Source organism: Syngnathus acus, chromosome 23, assembly GCF_901709675.1.
Source record: "Syngnathus acus chromosome 23, fSynAcu1.2, whole genome shotgun sequence".
In the NCBI taxonomy this organism is placed as follows: domain Eukaryota; kingdom Metazoa; phylum Chordata; class Actinopteri; order Syngnathiformes; family Syngnathidae; genus Syngnathus; species Syngnathus acus.
The window spans coordinates 1,553,542-1,581,513 of NC_051107.1; the positions used below are offsets into that span (position 1 = coordinate 1,553,542).

General features: G+C 41.6%; 2 long non-coding RNA genes across 3 annotated transcripts; one reads left to right on the forward strand and one right to left on the reverse strand.

Moving 5' to 3' along the window:
- The first annotated feature begins 1,665 nt into the window (after positions 1-1,665).
- On the forward strand, positions 1,666-20,681 carry LOC119117392. Of its 2 annotated transcripts, XR_005096511.1 has the most exons (4): positions 1,666-2,179; positions 2,275-2,365; positions 2,482-2,840; positions 20,669-20,681. It is a non-coding gene; the product is annotated as an uncharacterized LOC119117392 (long non-coding RNA). The 2 variants fall into 2 exon arrangements; XR_005096510.1 differs by lacking the exon at positions 20,669-20,681 and having other exon boundaries at positions 1,669-2,179; positions 2,482-2,951.
- A 4,265-nt stretch (positions 20,682-24,946) lies between these two features.
- On the reverse strand, positions 24,947-27,750 carry LOC119117393. Its single transcript, XR_005096512.1, has 3 exons — positions 27,439-27,750; positions 26,250-26,399; positions 24,947-25,772 (listed from the first exon to the last, which is right to left on the reverse strand). It is a non-coding gene; the product is annotated as an uncharacterized LOC119117393 (long non-coding RNA).
- Between the last annotated feature and the right edge of the window lie 222 nt (positions 27,751-27,972).

The following is a 27,972-nucleotide window of genomic DNA, read 5'->3' on the forward strand; positions in this document are numbered from 1 at the left end:
GTGTGTGTGTGTGTGCGTGCGTGCGTGCGAGTTAGGCAGGTTTTGTTTTCTTTTCCCTGCTTCCTCCCTGTTCAAGAAAAATATTTCCAACCAGATGCCACTGGCAACAAAGTTTCCACTACATGCCCCATGTGATGCTCAGGTCATCTTAGTTTCATTCAAGGTTATAAACAGATTATTTTGCTCAGACAATGAAACATTTCTTAGCTGTTATCTGCTGCGTCCACCTGCCACATTTGTCTTTGTCAGTGAGGACATACACTCACTTATTGGAGAGCACCTAACTTCTCTTCTTGCGTCCGCCTCACTTGTACTTGGCACATGCACGATGGCAGTGGGAACAAGCTCATACCAAAAATACTTTGCACGAACTGGTTGAGAAAAGCAACAAGTATCCATTTGGGAACAAATTGTTCCTCAATAGATTGCAAAGTGATTGAGAAAAGCAACATGTATCCAACAAATGGTTCCTCAATAAATTGCAAAGTATATTTGTGTGTGTGTGTGCGTGTGTGTGTTTGTGTGTGTGTGTGTGTGTGTGTGTGTGTGTGTGTGTGTGTGTGTGTGTGTGTGTGTGTGTGTGTGTGTGTGTGTGTGTGTGTGTGTGTGTGTGTGTGTGTGTGTGTGTGTGTGTCAGTCAAAATGAGTTAGTGTGCAATGCCTTTTGATTTCAAACAACAAATGGTTTGAATTAATAAATGAATAATACATTTCATTCTACTTAATCATATTTACTTACATAAATAGCTTACGTGTGGCTTAAAATAATTCCCCGAGACACAAAGTCAGTAAAGGCTGTTTTTAAAACCTTTTGTGACTTTCTTCCTCATCCTGTTACCTAAAAAGCACTAAAAGGAACAAAAAAAACAAAGCTGTTTATTGCCATTTTAATTAATATCACTATAAAGTGACTTATGCCCTCATCAGAATCACAAAGTGTAGAACAAAGAGCAAAGGACTTATTGTGAGATGCTAAAAAAAAATGAATACATAACAGAACAATGATTAAGTCTATTGTAATTTGTTATACCATTTTATTTGTCATTTTACGTGGTTTTGTTCCACATTCTGCTAGCAACATTGCACGCATGGTTTTCATTTTGATCATAATTATTTTCTAGTACAAAGTGGATATTTTGCATCACATGACCACTGTCATTGTTTGTTCGGAAATTTGCAATACTTTTTTTAAATGAGCGAGCTTGCTTACGGAATCCCGCTGGAAAGTGAAGGCCCACTATGTGCTTAATTGCAACATTAGCCAAAATCCCACACTGTTATTGTCACCACGCTCATATCTTACTGCAGGTTTAATGTAACTATAAATATTTATTTCGTTACATTTGGTAGCTTGACCAATATGAATGTTAAACGGCACTTAGAAGATGTTAGTAAGGCGCTACAATAAACAAAGTTCAATGAAATATATCAACTTTTTAGGGTGAAATGATAAGTGTCAAAAGTACTTTTCTCTTTAAGTGTTCTCAATTTATTATTGCGCCTTTTGTGTAAAAAAAAAAAAGTCCGTCTACAAATGTGTACTGTATATGATTATTTTGCGTTATCTTTGAATCGTTGTATAAAGGGTGACGTTCCTCCGCACCACGAGGTGGCAGCAACGTCATAAAGGCGAGCAATACAGTGCATTATGGGAAAAGGCTTTGAATAAAAGGGACGTGCTATTGCCTGATAGTCGACGTCGAAGTTACGTACAAACGTCGTGTGGTGATACCTTTATAAAACTCCCGAGTTTTTAGCAGAAGAGCTCACATTTTTCCTTTTTTCAATCGACAAACTTTTGAAATGTATATCGACTCAATGGAGGTGACCAGTTCTAAACACATGGAGGCCGTACGGTTAACCTTGACGCCCGCAACCAAGCTACGGTGGACTCAGCTTCGCGTTGCCGCCGAGGAGGACGAGGCCTCCGGACAGTGTCGACGCAGCGTCGCCGGTGTCAAGTCGACAAGCACCAGGAAACGAAACGGACGGGACCGTCGTCGAAAGTTGACCAACGGCCCTTACAACGCGGAACCGAGAGAGGAGCGACGAACCGCAAGACGACTTCACCCTGGAGCAATGGCACCGGAGAACACAACGCAGTACTTGATACGCGAGCATGCAGACAACATGGCGCCCAATTGCGTTAACCCAGAGAACGAAACCCCCGCCTCGCTCGGTACTTCGTCTCTTTACGGCGAATGCCTTTCACCCGGCAGCGTGTACACAGCGCTGGATTCTGATTATTATGAGAATTATCTTGCATTCCAACAGAAGGACTTTGAGGAAATATATGGCTCGTGTTGGTAGCACCGAGGACGGAATGACGAAGCAGCAGCAACTTTTCCCCACTCTGTCGGAAAAGGTGTGAATATTGCATTTACACCTTTGGGATCTTGTGACCGAATCGAACAAAAGTGGTGCTGGCTTGTGTCAATCATGTCAATGTCGGACGATTTATGGGCTGTATTTGTCTCGCAGTGGGCGCCCAGTAGGGAGTGCTCTTCCCCCTCGCAAAAGCCTCCCCCCGCGCCGGCCCCCCTCGACGAGCGAGCGGAGCAAAAGGGCACCCGAGCTGGCGGTGTGGCCACTGCTTGCAAAGTCAGGTAACCAAGCCACCAAGGGCAGGTATTGTTGCACTACTTTGTCCTTGAATGGTGCCATGCAACCTGTCACACTGTGTGAGCGTTTTCCAGGTCAGCCCTGCCTGCCTGCCTGCCCACCTGGGGACTACAGGCTCTGCTGCGGGGAGACCCAGGAGCTCCTGAGAGGTGACTTTTAGAGTGCAATCGAAGACATTTTATTATAAACTCGATGACGAGAGTCGCGGGATCGGGTTCGTCCTGTAAATACACGCGGCGTGGATTTTTGTTACTGAAGATTAATCATGTGTTAATGGAAATTAATCATGTGTGCTGTTCAAAATAAAAGGAAATTATGTAAACTGGAAATTTGTGTTGTATAATGTGATCAGGTAAGGAACCGTGTTGTCTTGACAATAATATTGGTCAAATAAAAAAAGGCAATCGACATAATCACATTAAATTGCCAACTATATTTGCATTTTTACAAGCGGTGATAAATTTAAGGGAACTAAAAGTATCCATCAAGCAGTAGATCAGAAAAGTCATCGTCACGTCAAGTCTTCTACAAAGTGAACAGTATGGTTCAGTTCTTCTGACTCATTTGGATCAGCTTCAAAGTTCTGTAAAGGTTTGGACAAAGTAAAAGTACTGGAAAAAAATAGATAAATGCAAACCAAAATGCAGGTTTGTTATTACCTACGTAAATAATTGGGTGAGATAAAGTACAAATTCTAGCACTGTCTGCAGTACTCCAAAGAGCCACAGGGTGACAGCAGTGTCTCACAAAAGCAGCCACTTGTGCACTGAACGCATGTTGCTTTCTCAAATGTAATTCCACGGATGCTACATATCCATCCCCACATCACTGCACCATTTTCAGTAATTATGAACCTTAATTCCTTCTCTGAAACTTCATGCGTGTAATTGACAATTTGGTGACCTGTAATCGGAGTGACGTCACCACTGCACGTAGGCGCCTTGTCGGTGTGCAGCTGGAAAACGGCCAGCAATTTGCACCAGAAGCTTCCCAGACCTTCAGCGTGTGCAGACACTTGGACGAGACCACCAGTGGAGGATTAATGAACGCTCCTACAAAGCTGCCACACAATCCATCAATTTAGGTTCGGTCCAGGCCCAGGTGTCTCGGTTGTCGTGTTTCTAAGTATAGTTTACTCTCTCGCCATGCTGCATTTGATCAAATAGTTGAATCGTTACCATGGCAGCCAACCTTCTAATTCCACCTCATAGAACTCTGTATGTCACGTCCTTGACACAGTTAAAGAAATACTACTGCAGTGTGTCACAAACCTTCACATGTCCTATTCCGACTTGTCCATGTCCCTGCAGAGGCCAAAATGGGGGATGAGCACGGAAATAGATGTGGCGCAAGAGTCCCTCGGACCATTGACTAATGAGCCGGGAAGACAGGATGGGTCAAGTCTCAGAGAGGTAACATCCCCGTCTTTTCCTTGTCCCATTTTTTTCATTATAGATCTTTTTCAGAACATAATAGAACATACCAATTAGCGGCTATGTATAGTACAGTGATCCCTTGCTACTTCGCGTTTCGTTTATCGCGGCTTCACTACATCGCGGATTTTTTTTCCAAATTAAAAAACAATTTAAAAGTCAAAATAGAACTTCTAAATTGAGGAAACATGTGTCTAACCTTTAGGACAATGTAGTATTGTTCCAAATGTTCGTTTACATTCCTTTAGAACAGTGGTTCTAGGGGTGCGAGAATGCTTCCTAGGGGGTACGAGGATACCCTGGGGGAAATTTACAATTTTTCGGGGATAATGGTCGGGTAACCGAAAAAAGTGAAAAATTCTGGAAATTAAGAAGTCATTGTGTTAATTGGCATTAGGGATAATGCTAATTAAGCCTTATAGCTGTAAAGTAAACCAATTATTATTATAATTATTTAGGGTTAGGGTTAGGGGTGCGAGAACTGGTTGGTGAATTGAATGGGGTGCGAACAAGGAAAAAGGTTAAGAACTACTGCTTTAGAAGTCCTTTTTTCCCCCCGTGTTAGCACGATCGCGAATTAGCATCTTTCCCAGGACTTCTTGTTGGTGACCGTACTTCGTGGATTTCACTTATGGCGGGTGGTTTTTGGAACCAATTATCCGCGATAAACGAGGGATTACTGTATATGCACATGCAAGTGAATGCAGCAAGTACAATCGCAGCGTTGTATCTAAACATGCGGTAAACGTGTGAAACAAAACAAACAATACTAATACCACTGGATTGACCAATTATAAATCGATATTTTTAAAAAAAAAACTGTGAATATCAGCAATACTCGTCAGCAGATTTGTTTGTAGCAAAAAATAGCAACATACTGAATACCTATAAGCTTTTTAACATGACCGGGAACGTGGCCACAAGGGGGCGCAAACCCCCCACAAAACTTTTAACGTTCCAGCAGTTGAGAAAAATGTGCATGAGCAAACTACATAAATAAAATTCACTATAGCGAAGAGCAGCAGCAATAGTCAGAAATGTATGTAGCAGTCTATACTTTTTTGAGCTGTTCCTAATATTTGCTGCCAGAAAAAGTCAGCAGCCAGCTTTGGTGCGCCTCTCCGACGTGGCTCAGGTGCATACACGGGTGGTGGGTGTGCGCATTATGGTATCCCTGTAAACCCGCCTGACCTTTAACCCCAACCTTGCGCTCTCTCGGCCTCTAACAAGACGGAGATGCCATCTGAGGCTAGTGTTAATTTAAAAGAAAGAAAAAAAAGAAAAGAAGACCGACTCGTCACATCGCATCAGCACAGGACAGCAACAACGCCGCTAATGTGCTAAAAATAGACCAGGGTCCAAAACCCTTCCAACAAGGCAACTGTATCCTTACTGGACATAACATTAGGAACACCTGCACGATCAATTTTCATAGACGTACTTATTTAACACCATGTTTTCATTTGTGATGTACTGCAGAAGTGGAGTGCATTATTCTGAGAGCTGTTTTTAATTGAGTATGAGGGAGTCCGAATATTAGGGACACCTCCATAGGAGATACAATCCAGTTCAGCAAATATAGAAGTTTACATGAATCTCTGATTTAAAGAAAATAAAAATGTTGAACAGCGAAATAGTAATTGTTTTTTAAATCATGATAATTTACTATTTTATTACATTTTTAATTCAACAATTCACATTGAAATATATTATTAAAAAATAAAAAGCTATCATTTTTATGCAGTATCAGAGCTAAAAAAGTCAAGCAAAACTTAATACAAAGGGAAACGTCACAGACAGGCTAACAAACAGAACAGAAATGGTGCAGCAACACATGTAGACAGGCAGGCAGGGTTAGACAGACAGACAAACAGACAGACACACACACACCAGAAGGGACATCATAACATCCATTAAATTGAATCACGAGGATTGACTATTTTTTAATCATCAGACATTTGGCCTCAAAGGCTTTTAACCAATCCTCTCATAAAAAACAAAGTCCCCAGCAATGAGTGACCGAATTGTGATAAAGACGGTGCCGCCTGTCAGCCACCCGCCGCGGCAAAATCAAGGTGTAATCATCTCGAGTCGATGCGGACCTGTGAGTTTTGGCAGCGGTTAAATAAGATTGAAGCAGATCGATACGGCATAGAGCGCCAAGCACAATATGAGCATGAGCCCCGCCATCACCAGTCCAACACCTGCCACCAGACACGTGGCCTGGCAGCTATTTGTCACCCAGTGCGATACAAGTCCACGCTGTCCTGCCACTTATACTCCGTAGCACGAGTGGAAAAAACAGCACATGAATGTAAAAAAAGTGCATTATGAATATTAAGCGAGCCTTGACAATATTACATGAGCCAGGGCAGACTGCCTGGAAAAAAAATGTTAATTCAAGTCATTGTTGTAAAATCCCGTTAAGTAAAATCCTAAACAGGCTGACATTTTAAAAAGTACAAATAATTATATTTAAATATCCCGATTAAAATTGAACTTTGAATTGTCGAACTGGTTTGTCGGCATCCGGTGATAGAAACTCATAAAATAAATTTCAATGCAATTTAGATACTTTTAAAATCAAGTAATCAGTAAAGTAAGAGCATCGAGATGGCACAAAATAGCAAACTGACATCAAATGCAAGAAATTAGTTTGTCAACCCATGCTGAGAATTGAAACAAATTCCCACTTTGCAATTCCACATTATACCACAAGGGGGCAACAGAATCATGATCAAATCTTTCAAAATCAATTTGTACATTAAGGGCGGTAACAGTGAGCTCAATATGTGTTGCTACAATTTCGAGACATGAATGTGAATTTTTAAAAATAGGAAGTTGTTTATTGACAGCGTAGAAATTGATTCCACATATTCTAAACTACGGATGCCAAAGGCAGTACAATCGATTATCCCGTCACTCCCTTGCCGAGCCCCAGAAGCAAGAGAGAGGTTAAAAAAAGGAGAAAATTGATTTTTGCTCAATTCTCCGTGGTGAAGCATGACTCACTGTCTCATCGCCTGGAGATGGAAAAAAATGGCAAAGTGACATCACTAATGAAAAACTAAAACGACAATCCTCGCCGTGCTCTTTACGCGGAAAAAGATGGGCCTCAGGCACCATGTCGGGGGGTCCATCTTACTTGTCAGCCGTCCAGTTTGCAGAAGTGTGTTTATTTATTGAGCCACGGGGAGGGTGGCCGTGGGCTGAGGCCGAGGGAATGAGCTGTTTGAGGGAGGCAGGTTGACGCGGCGTGGGCGCGCGATGACACAGATGGGAGAGGAGGGCATCCGAGGGACTGCGAAGCAACGTGCAAAGACACTCCGACAATAGCGATTCAGGCGCCTGCAGGAATGAAGGGCAAGCCCCTGAATTGGAGAAATATTAACCACAAATAACAGTAAAATGACACGATAGGAGGTTTACGACGTTCGGCTTGGGCTGTGCCCCGTCTTGCAAGGCTACCTTTCACCACACAGTGGCAACAGTGAGCAACAAAGGAAGTTGCATCTACACTTTTGTAGTTTGCAACCTCGTTCTTTTTTAAATGAATTCACATTAAACAGAAATCTAGCTATATTTTTTTATAATATAGAAAACTTGAACGCAATATAATCATTTAATTTTTTTTAATTCATTCAAATTATGAATAAGTAAATCTAAAAATGGTTTAATTTTACATTTACAAGTGTACTTTTGCTTATCTGCATGTTAAATTCAGGTTAAGACGACAAGATAATGCATAAAAATATTTCATTTACATTCCGTAATATAAATGTACTTTTTAATATACATTATGACAATTATTCTATTCTATGTTATTGTTTATTTCATTGTTTTATTTATTTACTACAAAATTTAGGTTAAAATGAACAACTCAAATAAATCTTTTCTAATCCTAAATGAAATAATACAGAACAAAATTAATTTATTAAATAGCAGTTCACTTTAACATTATATATTTTTATTACAAGTAGATATTTTTTACAATTCAATGATATTGATTTTCACAAACAAATCTATGTAATTGAAATCATTCTGCTAGCACGTTAAAAATAAATGTATACATTTTCCCTTCATCATTCAATTGAAGTTGCACATCCAAATGGCTCGGAACCGTCCTCGTTCAATAACTATTTGTCCCATTCTTGCTGCGGAATGCTCTGCGTCTTTGCTCATCACTGCAGCATTCGCCCTCCCCTCCCGTCCGTTTCCCCTGACAACCGTATCTGCTATTCATGATTATGCAAATGATACGTCTCCCCGTGCCAATGAAGACACACATAAACAAGCAAGTCCTTCTCAAGCGTTTTCTGTGTTTGTCTCTCCAAAGAGCTGCCATGATTGGAGGCGCTGGGGTTATAATTGAATGTCACAGCTCATTAATTTTCCCATATTGGCACAAAAGGTCATTAAACAAGTGATCGTTTGTGTATGCATCCAACGAGTACTTTTTCTCAAATCACAAACTTCCATTGAGGCTTGCTTTTGTTTCTTTTTTTCTCCCTATTCTTGAAATGAAAGGCCAACTTAAGTTTAAACTGGTCAGAAGTGCATTGAATCGTAAATGAATCTACAAAGTGGTCCGGGAGTCACTCTGCACTTAGCTTTTTTTTTTTGACACGTTTTATAATAAAATGTGAGTGCACATTTTCTTTGGTTAATGAATAGGTGGTAGTAGATAGGTGTTTGTCAATTTATTTAGTTATTCATTCATTTATTGCTTTTTGCACTACGAGAACCGTGAACAGAAAAAAAAAAAACTCACATTGAAAAGCTTATCTTTTTTGGTGACGTTTCAAAGAAGAATACAAATCGCGAAATGTTGCATCAGAATTGATTCTGAATAATTTGGAAAAAAAATCTGAAAAATTAATGGCACTTTGAAAGTGTCCTTTTGTAAATTATTACAAACTAATATTTCATTTTGTAATATGAAACTATTGGATGTCAAACTTTTAACACTACTACCTAAAATTATATTGTACAGTCAAACCTCGGTTTTCGACCACAATCCGTTCCAGAAGGCGGTTCGAGAAGCGAATCGTTCGAATTCCGAATCTCTTTTTCCCATTACAAATAATGGAAACAATTTTAATCCCTTCCAAGACAAAAAACCCCCACCTTTTTTAAGCATTTTTTCATTTGCGCATTTTTGTCTGATCGCGCAACTGCAGCGCACCGCCGAACGCGCAACCGTAGCGCGTCGCTGACCGCGCAACTGCACCGCGCTGGTATAACTCGGTATAAGTAGAAAAAAAAATGTTCACTAAAAATATCAAAGTTAAATACAACTGAACTGTACTTGGACGGCTATTCTTTCGAATACCACTAGAGGGAGCCAGCACACCACTAGTGTCGCTCTTTCAGAATCACTGATATCATATATGTACTCCACTGAATATTATACTTGAGACTATTTTTTTTCATTTGATCATTTTAACACCATTAGACTGTCAAATAAATACTGCATATCTGTCTATTGCATTCCTCAATTTTCCAGAAGCACAAATGCGGCACAATGTTTGAGTCATGTGCGCGTTGTGTTTGCATGGCGTTGCCTGGTAGCACTTTCTCTGCGGGGATATGTGTGTGTGTGTGTGTGTGTGTGTGTGTGTGTGTGTGTGTGTGTGTGTGTGTGTGTGTGTGTGTGTGTTTGGGATAAATGAGCATGGGAGGCTGTGTATTTACCCTTCATGACAAAATCATTTTGTTGACTGTGTGGAAAATCAATCTCTCTCTCTCTTTCTCTCTCCCAGCGGAGGCAGTGGCACCCACCGCACAGCGGTACTGAGAATCCGCGCCCACTCGTCACATCCTCATGAAAGGTGTGTTGTGTTGCTATAGCATAGCATAAATGATCGCACGAATGATGGCGTCAGCATTGCGAGGGGAGCGAAGAGCTCTGTCTCAGCCTCGGGTTCCAACATGGGGGCCTGTCTCTTCCCGTTTGGAAGTGTGCAGTGAAATGCCCTGCAGAGGAGTGTGTGTGTGATGAGCACTGGCACGATTGTGTGTGTGTGTGTGTCCAGGGATGAGGGGTGATTTTAAAAAGGGTGCTCAAATGATGTGATTTGGAGTCGGAGGAGATATTGACTGTGATTACATTTAGCATGGCAAACACACGAAGGGGTTATTTTTAGCCCCCCACCCACCATCCAGAAAAAGAAGATCCATCATCAGGATTTTTCTTACTTTTTTGATTCACTCATGACAACGCTGGAGCTCTTCCCTCACCCCGAGGGAGGGAAAATGCTTCCTTTATCCTCACGTTTGCACCTGCTGTCACTTCCTATGAAAATCCTCTCTGATCACTCGCACTTATATGGAATATTGCTTTCTGGCCGCACAGTAAATTAGGCAATCTTTATCTTAGTCACACTCACTAGTTCCATGTAACGGGGTATAGATTTGATAGGGAACTGTAGCTGAGTGATGTATATAGAGTATCTGCATTGATTTATGCATCAGTGCTGCTAAAATGAACTCCTAAGATGTGTGTCCGTCCGTCCAGGATTATTGTCCCCAGTATGTGCCTTTGTGTGTGGTATATCAGTCTTCTCATCTCAAACAGCACAAAAAAAGCAACTCATTTATTTTGATGAAATGCTAGAATTACTCTCCTCGTGTGCCCTGAGTCAAGTATGAGTAATAGATTGCATGAACAAACCCGGTGACCTTGGCTTGTTTGTTGAACGTGTCACTTTGACTTGAGCACGACACACTTTGCCCTGCGGGTGGGGCGGGGGAGCGGGCGGCCTTGTTTTTGCATCCTTTTTCAAAATGATCAGGTAATTAATTGTCAGCTTTTTGTTCAATGTTACAATACTAGGGCTGTATTGGGAAACTAACACATTCTGTCTGGTTTAGCATTCACGCTAAGGAAGTTAGCATTTGTTATGCTTTTAATTACCAAGTAATTAATTGTCAGCTTTTTGTTCAATGTTGCAATACAAGTGCTGTATCGAGAAACTAACACATTCTGTCTGGCTTAGCGTTCATGCTAAGGAAGTTAGCATTTATGTTATGCTGCCCCCTGTCTACTGGGATGCCTCCAGTTTAAAAGTCACAGTCAAAACGTGCCAAATGTACATGTCGCTAAACTACCAGTTACATAAATTGTGCAACATCCTGTTGTTAAGAAGCTAATTTTACCGTGTATATCCGCACACACGCATACCGGCATCCTTAGGGAGTCAGTGCTAAGTTTGGGTGCTGCTAAGTCTCCCTGCGAAACTCAATACCGCTCATTGTCCCCGGGATGCTAACACCACACTAGTGACATTTGGAGAAATATGGCGCGGGGGACGCTGATTTAGCTATAGGGGATGTCGCTCCTCTTAATTGAAAGTTCACTGCTAGCCACTGAGGCAAACCGGCGACCGGGCACGAGGTGTTTGACACCGCAGGGATGGCGAAGGCGAGAATTTCACACTTCCTGTTTCGGGGCAGGTTGGTTACAGCCCAGAGGGTGACATTCATCCAAAACGACCAATGATCAACCGGCTCGGGTCTCTGGGGGTGTGAATAAAATGCTTGAAAGTCCGAATGTTAGAGGTCATCCAAAGGTTGTGTGAGTGTTAAAGAGCATTTACGCATATGTTAAAAGTGACATGTTTGATCATTGCCGCAAATTAGCCTGGAAGACATCAAGGAACTGCATTAGCATATTTTTAGCTTATCAACACCGTGGAAGGATCTGCTCTGGAAGATCTGTAGTGGGGCCCAGGTGGTGGGTGATATTTTCTTTTTATGGTAGATAAAAGAAACAAAAAATCGAATTTTGAATATTCACTAGTGTCTAAAAATGTGGCTTTTACACAACGGATTATTCCTACTTTTGCATTGAGGTGTCTTATTTTCTTATTTGTAAAAAATGGAAGGACCCTGCGGTGGTCAGCGGGTGTCTGACAGTCCCTCACAAAAAAACCAACAAAAGAAAACAGAGGCGGAGGCGTTCCTCTCTCGTAATGAAACATGCTGTGCCCAACAAGCCGTCCTCCGGGGCTTTTAGTCATCTAATTAATTGCTTGGCTGATGACAGAAAACAATTCCAGCGTATAATCACCAATCAATTACTGTTTACTAGAAAGTCGGAAGGAGACGCACAAATATCGCTCCTTAAATTACACTTTGCAACATTCGGGGCGTGCGCGGCCGTCGATCAATCCCCTCGCTGGCCGCTCTGGTCCTGCGGCGGTTACCATGGAAACAGTCCACTTATTCCCACGATCAATCCCGGCAATTACTTGTGTCGCAGTGAAGCTGTTTTTGCTCGCTTTTGCCAACTTTGGGCAGTCCAAAGATTATGTCATCAAATTGACACCTACTCATTTACTTTTCATTATTGCACAAGACAGTAAAAAAAAAAAAAAAACATCACAGGAAATTTTGATTTTATAACGATACTGTGTTCTCAAACGGGTTGTTTTGAATGAGCTTTTAATGTGCATGTTTGTGGGCAGATAATTAAAGAATACAATAAAGCTTCTTTGGAGAGCAAACACCAGCCAGCGTCGACAAAACGCGTCAATAAAAATTGATCAACACCGACTGTTTATTGAGAGTCGTGTTTATCTAGTGCGGCACGTCCTTCACCATGCACACTTATGAATTTCTCACATGCCCTTGAGGTAAGGTCATGGCTGCTCTGCCCTCAGTTGAAAGATCATCACCTGGTGTTATTATCTAAAAAACAAAAAAATAAAAAAACACAAAATGGACCATATTCCCAAGCAGCGACACATACTGCATTAGAGCGTAGCCTTCACAAAGGCATATTGAAAAGGCATAATCGAGTGACGACAGCAGCGGGAGGAAAAAAAAAAAAAAGGCTCACTTTATTTGTCAAGGTAGCTTCGTTCTTTTCATTGAGCTGGAGACGCGGCGTGCCCTCCAGAGAGCGAGAAATAATGCTCTGCTCTGTCTTTATTAGAAAGATGTCTTCCATTCACTCACTGAATGCCCACCATAATTGCTGCTTGAATAAGTGCAACAGGCTTGATTTAGTAGTGGCCCGCATTCGGCCCCTTACAAAACGTCCGTGCTTGGGGCCTCTCTCTGGTTAAAGAGTCACTCGATGCTGCTTGGCGGTCGGTGGGCGCGCTCGATTGGATGGGTAAAATCAGTAGTCGATCAATACAGCTAAAAAAATAGTTTAAGGTGGCCTCTCCAAACCAAAATAGACTTTTTTTGTGCGTCTATTCATGATTGACATGCTGACCAAATTTCATGTTACTGAGTGAAACCGGATTTGGGGGCTGAATTTTCAAAAGAAAAGTCAAAAGAGTACGCCTTTATCACCCTTATAAAGCTGCTTGAAACTAAAATTGGAATTTTTACTGTGATTTTTCAGGTTTGGCTTTTTGAGGCTTTTTTGTAGGTTTTCTCATGATCGACATGCCGACCAAATTTTATGTTGATAAATCAACCTGGCTTTGGACTGAATTTAAGTTAGAGAGGGTACTCCTTCTAAGTTACTAATCACTAATCCTGTACTTTTTATCAGGCATTTTGAGATTTTTTTGTGGGTATACTCAAAATCGACATGGCAACCAAATTTCATGGTGATGAATCAAACTGGCTTTGAACTGAATTTAAGTTAAAGAGGGTACTCCTGTGTCACCCTTAAATGGCTGCTTCAAACCAAAATGGCCGACTTCCTGAGGTCGGCATACATTTGTTGGACTTTTTTGTGGGTCTACCGAGGCCTACCGAGGGGCCGAATTTTCAAAACGTTGATGACTATCAAGTAGTCAGAGTACACCATAAAGTCTCTTGAGCGTTTGTGGTCATTTGCTCTATTTTACACCCACCAAGGGGATTGCTCCACTTTTTATTCATAGCCTCCACCCTTGATGTCGGAGCGTCACGCCGCGCTCCGTGCATCCATCAGGTTGACCCCACTCCACTTGCCAACCTTGAACCTCAAAGCACAAATGCGAATGTAGAACTCATATGCAGCAGTAGAATATCGTCCCTCCTTCCATTTTATTTCCAAATGCGCCCGGATGAGGTCACCACATGACGTATACTTTGGTGGTCTGTGATGTGACATCATGCAAGGAAAGGCCCCGCCGTCTATTGATTTCTGCTATCTATTTCCCTTTGTAGCCCAGCGGCGTCATGGTGGCATGTAAAGACGCCCCGCCGAGCGCAGATTAACAACCCTCAAATAGATCAACCTTGGGACATCTCCTGGCAGAGAGTTGCTGAAATATAAACTGCTGTCAAAATGGTGCAATTGTCTTCTACAGACAGGATTGTGGGGACAACACTGAAAATTTGACCATGAATTCCTGATGAATGAGAATCTATATATACTGTACATCAGGAAAAGAGACTTCCCATTACTGATATTGTGACAATATCTTAAAAATGACATTAGCAATTATGCTATTGGGCTAACAATACAATTTTGCTTTGGCAGATTTTCACCATTAAACTGCGCATGACACCGCAGCTTACAGAAATATAAAATATAAAATGTTTTCTGGGAGATTTAAAAAGTTTAAGAACCATTGTAAGTATATTTATTATTTTGTCATGGGGATTGTAGCTGACAAAGGTCCGTGGCCTTGTGATGAAATGAACTGTCATCGGGAGTGTGCGTAGGTGGCTTTAAGCGTTAGCATCTGACAACACAACTACACCCACACGTTGCTATTCTGTACTTAATTTAGCATTGAAAGCCAGGAAAGAGACAAGAAAATAACCAGGTTATACTCTGCTTGGTTGTGTGTCAAATCCCGTTATTTAGACAACTGAGCTTTGTAGCCTAGCATAGAAGTTGAAGTGCGGCGTTGCCTCCAGAGTTTTGAAGCGGAAGCTAATTAAGATTACAAATAAGACATGCTGATGCAAAAATGTCATTATATGTCGCATCGTCTTTGAATATATTTGAGTGTGAAAAAGTGCCATGTTATAAATTGAACACATCCTATTAGTCAACTTGCAAGATTTCTGCAACAAGCTATTTATCAACCGCCGTCCCTTCAACCCGCCTTAGCAATTATATATTTCCTGCTCAACATTGATTTCATGCGTGTTCGTCTACTTTGATGCGGAGGACGCCACGCTAAGAATAGAGCCCGAAATCCCTCCTGTGCCAAACCGGAAACGGCTATATTTAACTCCTCCGAGTCAGGTTACTATGACAAACGAGGGGCCGCGCGTCCCATATTGCATTAGCGGGGGCACCGTTCGAGACTCCGCTCTGGCCTCAAATGAGTTTGAAAGATCAGATCGATAGCGAAGCCCGGTTGCCCGGTGGAAATCAAAGGTTATAAAAATGCTATCTGGACTTCGGCTCTGCTTCTCCGTCTGCCCTCTGATTTGATCTTCCTTTTCTTGTCTGAATATGATAAAATCCTCCATTGATGTCATTTTTAGGTCAGATAATTCCACTGCTAAAAGATTAGCCCCTGGGAGGGTAGGGGAGGGGCGGCCTCACTGATGTAATACCTGCGTAAAAAGATTTCAAGCTACGCTGACCGAGTCAAGTAATAAAGCACAGTTGCTAGAAAAAGTCTACACACCCCTGCTCAGAAAAAAACTTTTACATCACACGGAAAACTCAACCAAGATAATGTGGTTGCACAAGTCTGCACACCCTTTTCCAGTATAACCGGGCGTTGTGGCTGTGCTCAGAAGTAAACACGTTCAAACTCCTAATTGTAATTCAGGCCTTTGGTTTGCTTAAAATGCTGACTCCTGTGACACGAGTTTGATTGTGATTGGTTCGTTCTGAACACAACCTCACTGTCTTAATCGGAACAGAGCATTATTAAAGTCGCAAAGGGAGATTTTGTTTTCATAGAGCTCTCGTATTTGATTTTATTAGATTGAAATATTAGATTAGAGTTGCATTGTCGAAGCTCATCTTGCGTTAAATTTGAGTGATACGATACCGACGACTGAAGCAGCACGTCGGTCGGGTCCATTGTTCACTTTAGCGTCTGCCTGCATGTATTTTGGAGACAAAGTAATTGAGAGAAATCAGATTACGTTAGATCAACACAAAAGATTATAATGCTAGGTCAAATCTCGAGCTTGGGCGCCCGCTAATCCGTGACAGATTACTTTTTTTTTTTTAAAAGGAACCTTCGCCATGATAGACGACGATTGTTAGAGTCTGAAAATCATAAATCTTGCTTCTGATTGTTTTCTTTTTAAGCAGGTTACACGAAGACAAAACCTGAAAAACACAGTTCGAGTTATTTTCATCCTGAAATACTTAATGATCAAAATTGAGTAATTTTTAGTTGAATATGACTGTAAAACCCAAACTTAAATTTTTTTTTATTAAAGTGCCTTATATCGTATTCACCATCTTTTCTGAGGCTAATTTCTGACCTCAATCAGGCGTCATAGCCCAAAGTAAAATTCGTGAGCAGTTTTCAGTAAAAAAAAAAAAAAAAAACGGAGTCGTAATGTATAAACGGCGGCTAATAGCATTGCCGTTTCCCAACGGATTCAAACACATTAAAGACGAAAATGGTGCTGCTCGTTCAGACAGTTGAGGTATTACGTTCATTAGCTCAAACTGCTAGTGATTCTGAAATACTAAAGTAGATAGTTTTGGTATGTAAAATGAAGTTTAGCTAACTTTAAACCATATGTCATGGCATCAACATCTCACAATACATTCCAATGCAAGGAAAGGAGAAACTATCTTACTCATTCAAACAATTACATTTAACAGCCTAAACATATAACAGTTCTGGAATATTGCGCTTTTATTGACATGAAAATTGTGAAATGGTAATAATTTATTGAAATTTTGTAAACTTTTGTAAATACGGCACTTTTAATAGCATCGGCACTTATTCTCGCCATAGTGCGTCAAATGAGGAGGTGTTGCCGTTCCTTAGCAAAAAGATGAGCAGGGCAGAGCAGAGCAGAGCAGTCTTCATGTCCCAACACATTAGTGAGCTGGCCCGTGAAGAGAAGCGTGTGCGCGCCCCGTTCCCCCCTCGTGCACGTGGTGCCGGGGCCCAACGCGTGGGTTGCGGCTCCTTAATGCGGCCCGTCACATTTCATCACGCTCACGTCGCACCGCCACGGCAACAGAACATCAAAATCATAAACCGGGAAGTTAAAGTCAGGACATGTGATACAAACATTTATTAGCTTAATAATTGGAGGCTATTAGGGTGATGAATTGTTATGGTTGAGGTGTGTGTGTTTGCGTGTTCGTTTGTGTGCTTTGCCTGGAGCTGTGTTGCGGGCTTAATTCACACCTCACTGAACATCAAATGGATAAATCTATTTGAAGGCTCTTGGGAAAAGAAATGTATATAGTGAACGCCCGCAATATAAAGAAATGGTCGTTAGATTAGGTACAGCAACTAGTGATATAGAAAAATGAGGACATTTCTGTTATTATTTTGACACGACCTATGCACCAAAGTTAAGGGGGAAAAAATCTGTTCGAGGTGAAATAAAATAATGTGGTTGCACAAGTATGCACACCCTCCTATAACTGGGGATGGGACTGTGTTCATATGAAACACCCACATTAAAACTCATGAGTCAGCTACCAGATCAATATACTATAATAATATATGTTATCATGTAATATATAAATATTACATTTATAGATTTGCACAAATATGGTCTGTTCACCTTGGTGGTGTTATTTTTCCTCATCCTGAACTCAATTGTATGCTTCCCATGAATCCAAGCCAGTCCTAAAATAGAACATCAAGAGGGGGGCTGTCACTCAAAGCAGCTTTTTCCCCCCCGTTTACAGAGAATAGATTCACTTTGATGAGTCAAAAGCCCCGCTGGAGATGACTTGTGATCTATTTTGGTGCAAACGTCACACGGGACTCACGTGCTCGCTAATAATGCATCCTTGATGTTCGCCCTTTTGTCTTGCGGGGGAAATAAAAAGCTGCACATGCATGCATAATAAAGGGGCAGGGGTTATTTTTGGGATAACATTATTTTTACAGTTTTCATTTTGTACCATTTCATTTTTAACATCAGGAAATAGGTCTGAATCACTCTGACCTTTTCCTCAAGTCAGAAACATTGCTCATATTATGTAGTGTGTGCTTCCTATATAGACGGCTGAATATTTCCTTTCATGCTTGTTCTATTTAATCCAGTTCAATGAATAAATAAATAAATAATGTGCCAACATGCCACCAACCCTAAAAAATATATATGGGTTTTGTTTTTTGGGGAAGCTGGAACAGATTAATGACATTTCCATTAATTTCAATGGGAAACGATGATTTGAGTATTAATTAGTATCTAAATATAATATCAATATCCAAATACAATGCGAGACTTTTGCACGTTTCAACTGGCACTTACAATAAGGATTACCGTATTTTCCGCACTATAAGGCGCACCGGATTATAAGGCGCACCTTCAATGAATGGCCCATTTTAAAACTTTGTCCATATATAAGGCGCACTGGATTATAAGGCGCACCTTCAATGAATGACCCATTTTAAAACTCTGTCCATATATAAGATATATACATTTGGCCTGCGGGCCGGACTTTGGACACGCCTGCTGTAGTGGCTCAATATTGGTCCATACATAAGGCGCACCTGATTATAAGGCGCACTGTCGGCTTTTGAAAAAACTGGAGGTTTTTAGATGCGCCTTATAGTGCGGAAAATACGGTATTTATTACTACACGCATTTATATATGCATTTACAGCTTCTTTATGATCTTTTAAAAATAATGTCAAGGCTTCATATAAACGGTTTTAATAGCCTATATATGGAATAAGCTGGCGTCCAGAGTAAATACTACACATGGCCCACTTGACATGTCGGTCTACCTCAAGTGTTGGAGCTGCAGCATCAGTGACACCTCTCATCTGCTGTAGTGTCCTGCTAATGGAAGCAGTAAGCTTAGGGAGCTTTGGCTAATCGACGCCATTCGAGGAGGACCCACCACCACCACCACCCGGTTATTCTTACTCATGCTTTACTGCCCGTATGGACTCAATCTGGCTGGACTCAAAGATAACGTGGCGAGCGTAGGCAGACGTCTCACGGCAGCATCCGTGTTGCACCCCTGACAGGAGCCATGACGCCCTCCCTGGGGGGCCATTAAACCTGAGTGTGAGTGATGCAGCGGGGGGGGTTATTTAACTCGCTGGACTGAGGCAGCTTCTGCTGACACTTGCTGTTTTTACCTGAGATGCGCATTATAATTTTTACCTTAGAGGCTAACCTTTAATACCATACCAACCTTCTATAAGCTGAGTTGTGCAAACCTAACAGTTTTTCTGCTGGACCAGCCGTTAGCCAATCACAGAGCACGCACACACAAACAACAATTTACAATCAAATTCACACCTACGGGCAATTTAGAACCTTCAATTAGGCTAACAGGCATATTTTTAGACATACTTTCGAACACTGGACTAACCATTTTTATTCAAATTGAAAGAATGGTAACGATGATTAAAATATCGTTCCTCTAATGGCCATAAACAGATAATTTGGTGCTGTAAAATATGAGCAGAAATGCTAACACAATGCTAACTGCAATCTAGGGCTAACAAATAGCATCTGTGTTGTCTTGCGTTCGGAGGCCGAATGAAAGAACAACAGAGGTTAGATGTCTGGGGTAAATGAAGGACAGATGAAGTTCAAAGTGGGCTGTTGTAGACCACCGGCGTCCATCTTTGCATTTTCTTCCAGTTCAACCGTCCGTCCCCGCCTTATCCGCTTGTGTGTCACGCTGATAAGCAAGCGGTCGCCTGTCTTGGAGGGGAAACCATGGCAACGTCGCATGCCACGTGTTGACATCACAGTGCGGTTAAATATAACCACACCCACCCCTCGCTAGCCACGACCCCCCCCCACCCCAGCTCCCTTCACTCTCAGCCTTCTTCAGTGCCACATGACTAGTTGTTCTGCCGCTGATCCTGAGCCAGCTATAAATAAACGATTTCCTTCCCGTAATTGCAACCCTCGCTGTCTTGTTTGGATGGCGGCAGGAACAAGAGATGCCAGGGAGGAAGAAAAGAATCAATGTGTGTGTGCGTGTGTGTGTCAGACCTCAAAATAAACCTTATTGTAAGTGCTGGTTCAAACATATTGTCTTGTGGTACCAGTTTTATTCTCAAATCTCCTTTCCCCATTGAAATGAATGGAAATGCCATTAATGTGTTCCAGCTTGGCCCAAAAACAAAACAAATTTCTTTCTGATGTTCTTTTAATAAAGAAAATATCTTTCTGATATTGAACTTTATAAAAATCCACAGTATTAACATAACTAAATAAAATGTAAAGGAGCAATTTAAAAAAAATACACTAATACACAAAAGAAGTTTCACAACTAGAATTGAATAAAGCAATTTTCTATGATTTTATTTCTTAAACAATATTATGAAAATGTATTCCAGTCGTATTTTTTCAAGGAATTTTTTTTTTTCTTGGGAAATGGATTTTAATAGTCAGACTAATGTCACATTTTGTGAAGAAAAATTACAAGCGTAAAGTTGGATTTTGTAAGAAAAAAATTTAAATAACGTAATACTAAAATTATTATTGTATGTTGAGATTTTTTGTAAAAACATGGAATATTACAACTGTAATGTATTTTAATTAATATTGTGCAGATATTCCAACAGGATCGTGTTTGTGTCGGCGACATCCTCCCGTCTTTATGTAATTGTCATGTTAATGTGAGCAGCGCGGCGTGTTGTGACTCAGTCTCAGACTCAGCAGCCGTCAGGTGGGTCGCCCGAGGCCCCCCGGCTGCCCACGACCAGTTAGGTAACCTATTCTCAGGGATAAGAAGATTGCAAAGGAGTTTAAAGAATGATGTAAACGCCTCTGCTCGCACTCCATTAGCCACGCTGATGATCTCGACTCATTAAGCAAACACAAACACACTTAGTGCGGCCGAACGGCGCATCCCACTTCCTGTTGCGCATGCCTTCGCAGTCGAACCTTCCGGGAGTTGAGAGCCATTGAAAGCCGTAAATTAAAGAGCCAAATTGGCTTTTGGTTACTTTGCAGCGGAGTGGATCCACACTCAGGTCTCATTCATCCCTTTCCAATTAGAATGTGAAGAGCACAAAGAGACACACACACACACACACACACACACACACACACACACACACACACACACACACACACACACACACACACAATGGCTCCTTCTGCATTGCTGCTTATTAATTTCCTGACCCATTTGAGTGCGCTCCAGCGTGTGGGCATTTATTCACACTCATATTTATTGAAATATGCACAGAGAGCCCATTTGTCCAATCTTTCAGAGCAAGCTGGTTATCATTTTGCATAGCAGTCAAGGGAAAATGAATGAAATGAAACACGTGCCAGGCATTCACACTCAACAGGAAAATAGACAAAAATTGAAATAAATTTGAGAAAAGACGCAGATGTGTTTAAAAGGGGACAAAGGTCAGAGGTCACAAGCGCATTAAAAAATACTCTCACTTAAGGACGGACGTGACGAGGAGGGGGTTACCAAATCTAAGGGCATAGAGTTAACTGGCATTTGGACCCTGAGGATTTCCCCTCTCACGTACAACCCCCCTCCAACATTTTCTCACTTCCTCATTTTTAATGTTTCCATTGCACCTTCGCACTCCTCAGAGAAGTAGAGGTGACAAAAAATATGAGGTGCGATTCAAAATAAGTATCCATTTAAGGCATTACTATTTAATTTTAATGTGCTTCTATTTAATTTTAGCGTCAGTGGGATTTTCCTCCCGGTGCAGCTGCCCTTCTCCCCCTCCCCAAGCCACCCAAATCCAGTCATCCATGCCCCCCCCCCTTGAAGATCCCACCTCTGACCCCCTTGACGACCTGTTATCCCTCATCGCCATGGAGACGTTTGTCATCAGGACCAGTGTGGCATCTTCAGGAGATTATTTTTAACAAATAGTGGGCTGAAATTGAACAGCTGAAGGGTGTGTGTGTGTGGGGGGGGGGGATTTCCACCCACCCAGAAAGGCAGGAAGGTACTTCCCAGCACTTGTGCCTGGGGTGTCCTTACAGGAATGCCAGCCAAATCAAGCACATGATTTGTTAAGTTAGCTGGAAAGTCCTTCAAGAAGATACGGGGGAGGTTTAATGTCCCACACGTCTTCTCAAAAGTCTTTCTGGAGGAGTGGAAGTTGCACTTCCAGTACCTTGTAATGTATGCGAAATCATGTTGTTTTGTTTGACGCAGAAGGCAAGAAAATATTGGCGTAGGCGTGTGAAACTTGCACCTTGTTTTGCATCAGGGCTTCGTCCTTGGACTGAATGGTCAAGTGGCAGCCGCATGTGTTTGTGAAGTACTTTTAAGTAGTTTGCGTCAAGAGTCGGCCCACACGATGATGCACACTTTTCCGGCACGACTCAAACTGGGTGGCTTTTACGGAATAAGGAGTGGAAATTTATTTGTGGTGTTAAAATGTGGTGGAAATTGTTAAGTTCGAGCTCCAGTGTGTCAAGGTTCACACTTAAAATATAATAATGTAGCTTTTGAAAAATTTGGCTGCATGCTTTGCAGTCGTTCCAAGCATAACAATAAAAATGTCTGGCACCCTTGAAGAAAATCGGTAAAAAATCTGAAATTTCACAGCATGCTTTGAATGGGAAAATATAGTGCCATCTGGTGGACAATCATAAAGAAAATCTTTGTTTTTTTGCTAGTAAAATGTGTTTTTCCTAAAGAAAAACAAAAATACTGTAGTATCACCGGAATACAATTTTTATTTTTTGAGTAAGACATCTTGTTTTTTTTGCTACAACTTGTAATATCACAAGAATAAATTTAGATTATTTTCAAAAGTGAGTGTCTTGCCAGGTCACTCTGACACATGGTGTGACCTTTGGAAACTTCTTGCGTACTGAGGGTGTGACTGGGATTGTCTCATCATGGCGTAAAGACTTAGCTTTCAATTTCCCTTCAACTAAGACGCAGACTAAAGAGAGACAGCCTTCCTAGAAGTTTGACAAAGTACTTTGTAGCAGGATTGGGATCAGACCAGTGACTTCAATAAGTCTTCAATATTAGTGAAGATCCAGAACTTTTTATTTACATTTAATTTTCATTTTAATCTGATCGTAGACTTTTTACATGCTCCCCTGTGATACTGTTTTAGTTGTATGAGACTTTGAATGGGGAAAATTTAGGAAGAGTTTAATTACTTTTTTTTTTTTTATAAGGTGTATCAGGTTTGTAATGATGTGAGTCAAATATGAAAGTTGATTCCCAGTGAGTGCAAAAGTATTGGCATTTGCGTGTAATCCTCCCCCCTTGTTACTCACCTAATGGTCTGGCCCATGCCCACTGACGACAATCAGGATGATGTCAGCGCAAAGAGCTCAAAGCAGCTTTGACACAGAGTTGGGACTGTACATGCGAAAATGTCAAAATGTGAACTATGGGATGTGACATTACGAGGATGCCAGTGGTGGAGGGGGGGGGGGGGGGGGGGAACTGGTCTGACCGCAGAATCAGATCAACGTGGAGGTGTCTCTGAGCTGTAACTGCAAGATCACGTGTGTGTGTGTAAGGGGGGGGGGGGGGGCTTGCCTCCTTGCCACTCACCATGATGTAATGGGCACAGGCACGCCATCGCCGCAGACCCTCACATTGGCTGAATAAACGCTCACAGAGGGATTTTAGAGATTTGAGTAAACAACTAAGAAGCTCTACTATTGGACGAATGGGAGTTTGTTTCCCCAGCTTCTCTCATATTAACTATTTTCCTATTGGTCCAAAATGAGTCAACCAAAAAAAAAAACATGTTTGGATGGATTTAAAGCTTTAGCTACTGGATTTGAGCGCTAGCTGCACTCTACCCTGCGGTATTAGTACAAGTCTGCCTGCATGAATACAGACAATAAAGCCCCAAAGTCTTCACCTATTTAAGCGAGTTCCCGACACAAAGAAATCAAAAGGTCCAGTCGGCATTGTTGACCGCGTCCCGATGAGGTCCGCTGGTATTGTCCTCGCCGCGGCATCAGTATGCAATTGGCCGTGTCGTGTTCATTAGGGTAAACAAGCTGGGCTGCACTGATAGCACTGAGGCCGGTCACCCCGCCTTGGCGCTGGGCCTGATTGCAACACACACACATTTGAGCATTCTCGCAGAGAGGACCCCCCCCCCCCCCAAAATAAATACATTGTTCCCTTCGTAATGGCTCAGCTGCCTGCTTATGAAACCGGACCGTTTGAATATCCCCAAATTCAAGCGTTGTTGTGCAACCGGAGCGTGATTATGCAACAGGGGTTCTCATGATATCAGCGAGTAACATGCAGGAGAATTATTTCTAGCCTACACACACACACTCTGACTCACACACACACACACACACACACACACACACTTGAAGGTCTTGCCACTTTTGAATAATAGATAGAAAGTGGCTTGGAAAACAGTGTGGATTAAAAGCGCACTGACCCTGACCCCGGTCGGACTGCACAAAGAAACATGCGGCAGAGGTGACAATATTCTGACACGAACCAATAAGCTGAGAGGTAGTTGCTAACGTTTACCGTGTGTGTGTGTGTGTGTGTGTGTGTGTGTGTGTGTGTGTGTGCTTGTGTGTGTCTGTGAGCCTACTGTGCTCAAATTACCGTCATTGTTGGGAGTAGAGGAATTAGCACGAGCGAAGCTAATTAGAGCTCATATGGATTCTTTCATTAGTCGCCAGCTCAAGTTGTTGCTGTGATGCATTGAATGGAATTTATATACTGTATATAATATTAACCGTATTTTTCAGACAATATGGCACACTAAAAAACACTTAATGTTTTCCAAATTTGATCGTTTGCCTTGTCATCCCAATTTTTTTCATTATTATGTTCGGGTTCTCATTCCGCATATAACTGCTAGTGGCGTCCATGTTTTCATCAAACGGTGAAAATACGTTCAGGGAAATGTAGTCGAACTCGCCAAATTCTATGGTTGCTGGTTAAACCCAACGCAAGTTGAGCATCTTTCTTTCCAGAATCCCAATGTGAGACCAGTGTGACAAAAGCAAGCAACACGCCGCATATTTCAAGGTCTGAACCTAGCATAACAGCGCTAAAGCTATCAAATGAACCTAAAGTAAAATTGATACTACGCCGAATAATACGATGCACCAAATAATCCGAACAATACGCTAATACTCAAAAAGAACAAATTTATGTTTAGCTAAAAAACACCATGCATACCATCACCCACACACACCTAGCAGTTTTGTTAGCCTCTTCATTCCCCATTCTGTATGTTTGAAGTCTGAAGAACATTTTATTCATCATATGCCATGATGAAATATAATCCAGGTCAGTATTGCAAATGAGAATCAATTCTCATCAGGAAGTTAGCATTAAACTTCATCCGTAGCATTATTTATGTGTTTTCAGCCTTTCCTCACGTTCAGGGTCTGACCTACTTGTTACTAATAATTGCTCATTTGGGTTTTTCCTCAAAGAAACCGCGCATGAATAATGAAAGCGCCTTTGCATCATGGTTTGTTCAGGTAACAATGTTGGCATGTCAGGCCGAGGCATTCGATCCGCCGTCCCGATGACATGATGGAATATGTTGGTCGCTCGGTGTTGCCTTTCACCAGCTTTGCTGCTGCAATATTGATGAACCCGTGTTTTTTTTCCACCCTTCCTCGCTGGCCTCGCCCTGATCAGTTGACAACTTGTGTCACGGCGCCGACGCCTGGGAAGCCACACCAAGGAGCGTGATGTGGCGTAGTGTGTTTTTCCATCTGTCGATAAAGTGGAGCAGCTCATTACGATAGAGTGCTCTCGACAGAGCTGACCTGAAAAGACGAAAAATGTCTACCGTACCTCATCAGTACTAAAATTCCTCTAATTTACTTTATCATTATGTGATGTCAACTCACTTGATCCCAATTGGGCTTAAAGTCCCAATGGAGAAAGAACCGTGAATCCCATATATAAAAGTCAATGTCTATGGTTAACTCATTCACTGGCAGCCAAGTGGATCTTTGACGTCTATAGCCGTCAATAGCAGTGAATGAGTTAATAGTACCATTATTGCAACTGTCCAGCCTACTGGATTCAGTTAGCAATTTGTTGCTAAATTCAGCCGGCAAGCCTTTTATTGTGTGTGCCTTGTCTGAAATTCACATCCCCTCCTCAATCAAGCGTGAAAATTGATTTGCAGGTCTCAACTCGGCTCGGCAAAATCACAAAATGGACAGGGGACGGGAATGGCTCACCTGCTGTGTCCTCGTTATCGCTACATCCTCCAAACCACAAGGGGGGGAGGCGGATGTTGTGTCACGCTTCCAATCGCCGGCGGCTGCGCTGTTTTTAATCCCCAAAAGCCATTTACTGGACGCTTCCATCTTATTTGTCGCCATCATTCCCTTAAACAGCAAGTGAGTTAAAACCCTCAGGGTCACGCCCTCTTTTGGTTCCTTCTTTAAGGCTCCATGAGGACTGCAAGAGAATTTCCCGGTTTCTCCTGTCCAATCAATACATGGCCTCTTTATTGTTTTACTGTCAGTCAGGTGAGATATAGCAGTGTAGTCTTCGCTATCTCACTTCTCTGCTCATCATATATTCCACTTAGACAAAATGTTTCCTTCCTTGCAATAAACAGGCATTAGCAGGCTAAATGACACCATTAAGCCTTTTATTGAAACACAGGGAGACTGACAAACAGTGAACGGTCATTTTGGACTAAGAAAATATATAATCATTCAATTGAATTGATTTGTATAGATAATTGATCATTTTACATAAAATTTCAATCCATAACATTTGTACAATGCAACTTAAAAGTTTGTGTTTGCTTCTTCTGAAGTAACAGGAAGAAATAGGTCGGACGTGAAATTTTTTTTCGTCAGCTGCCATTTTGCGTTTGACTGTTTAAAAAGATTTACTGACTTCCTCAATTCCCATGTTAAAAATGTTTAAAATTCTCCATTAATTGCTAATTCAGTGTATATTTTTTAATAATTTTTTGACTGTCCCTCCTAGAGCTGTCAAAAATAATCGATGAATCGACAAGTAATTGATTTTCAAATTAATTGACAGCTGTTTTAATAATCAACTAGTTTTTTAGAGCCATTTTTTTACCTCAGAATGGTTCAAATCTTTGAATGTCAGCTTCTCAACAGTAATTATCCATTAATTTTGTAGTCATTCATGAAAATATTTTTTGTTTTTATCAAAACAGGACATTTGAAGACATCTACTTTTACTTCAGAAAAAAGTAACTGCACCTTTAACTGTTAGTTATTTATCACTAAACAGTACACAATAAACAACAGTAAATGGGGAACATAGTTTTGTAATACACTTTCATGCAAAGTGAAATTTTATCCGATTAATCGATGGACTAATCGACAGAATGATCGATTCTAAAAAATTTCGACAGTGACAGCCATAGTCCCTCCTCACTGGTATGTCCCCGGCTGACCCAGATAAGCAGCCGTGTCGTATCCACTCTTGTACTCCTGTTGCCTGTTGACTCATGACACCGTGAAGAGCAGGAGGAGGAGGAGGCAGGCGTAGGAGCTTCATCTCCGCTTGAGACCAAACACTCTGAGCTTGTTTTCATCTCTGCTTACCTTAGCAGAGCTTTGATCCAGGTATTTACGCTCTGTATTGCTGTATAGTTGACGTCAATGGCACGTTTGCCGTAGCTCAGTTTAGATACTACAGATGCTCGTCGCCAACACCCTGACAGCGATACGACCCGGTTGACACGTGTGTCCCGACGGGCCAAGGCACAGTGATGTCAATATTGCAACATATCATTTGCCAGTCCTGTATTTAGGGGCAAGTGTGTGAAACGTAATACAGTGAACCCCCAGTTTAATGTGAAGCATACATTCCAGGCCCAGCCACCAAGGATGATAATACATTACATGGAGAGTCCATATTAAAGATTTTTTTTAGATGGTTTCACCGCCAGCTCTTTGTTTTCATGAT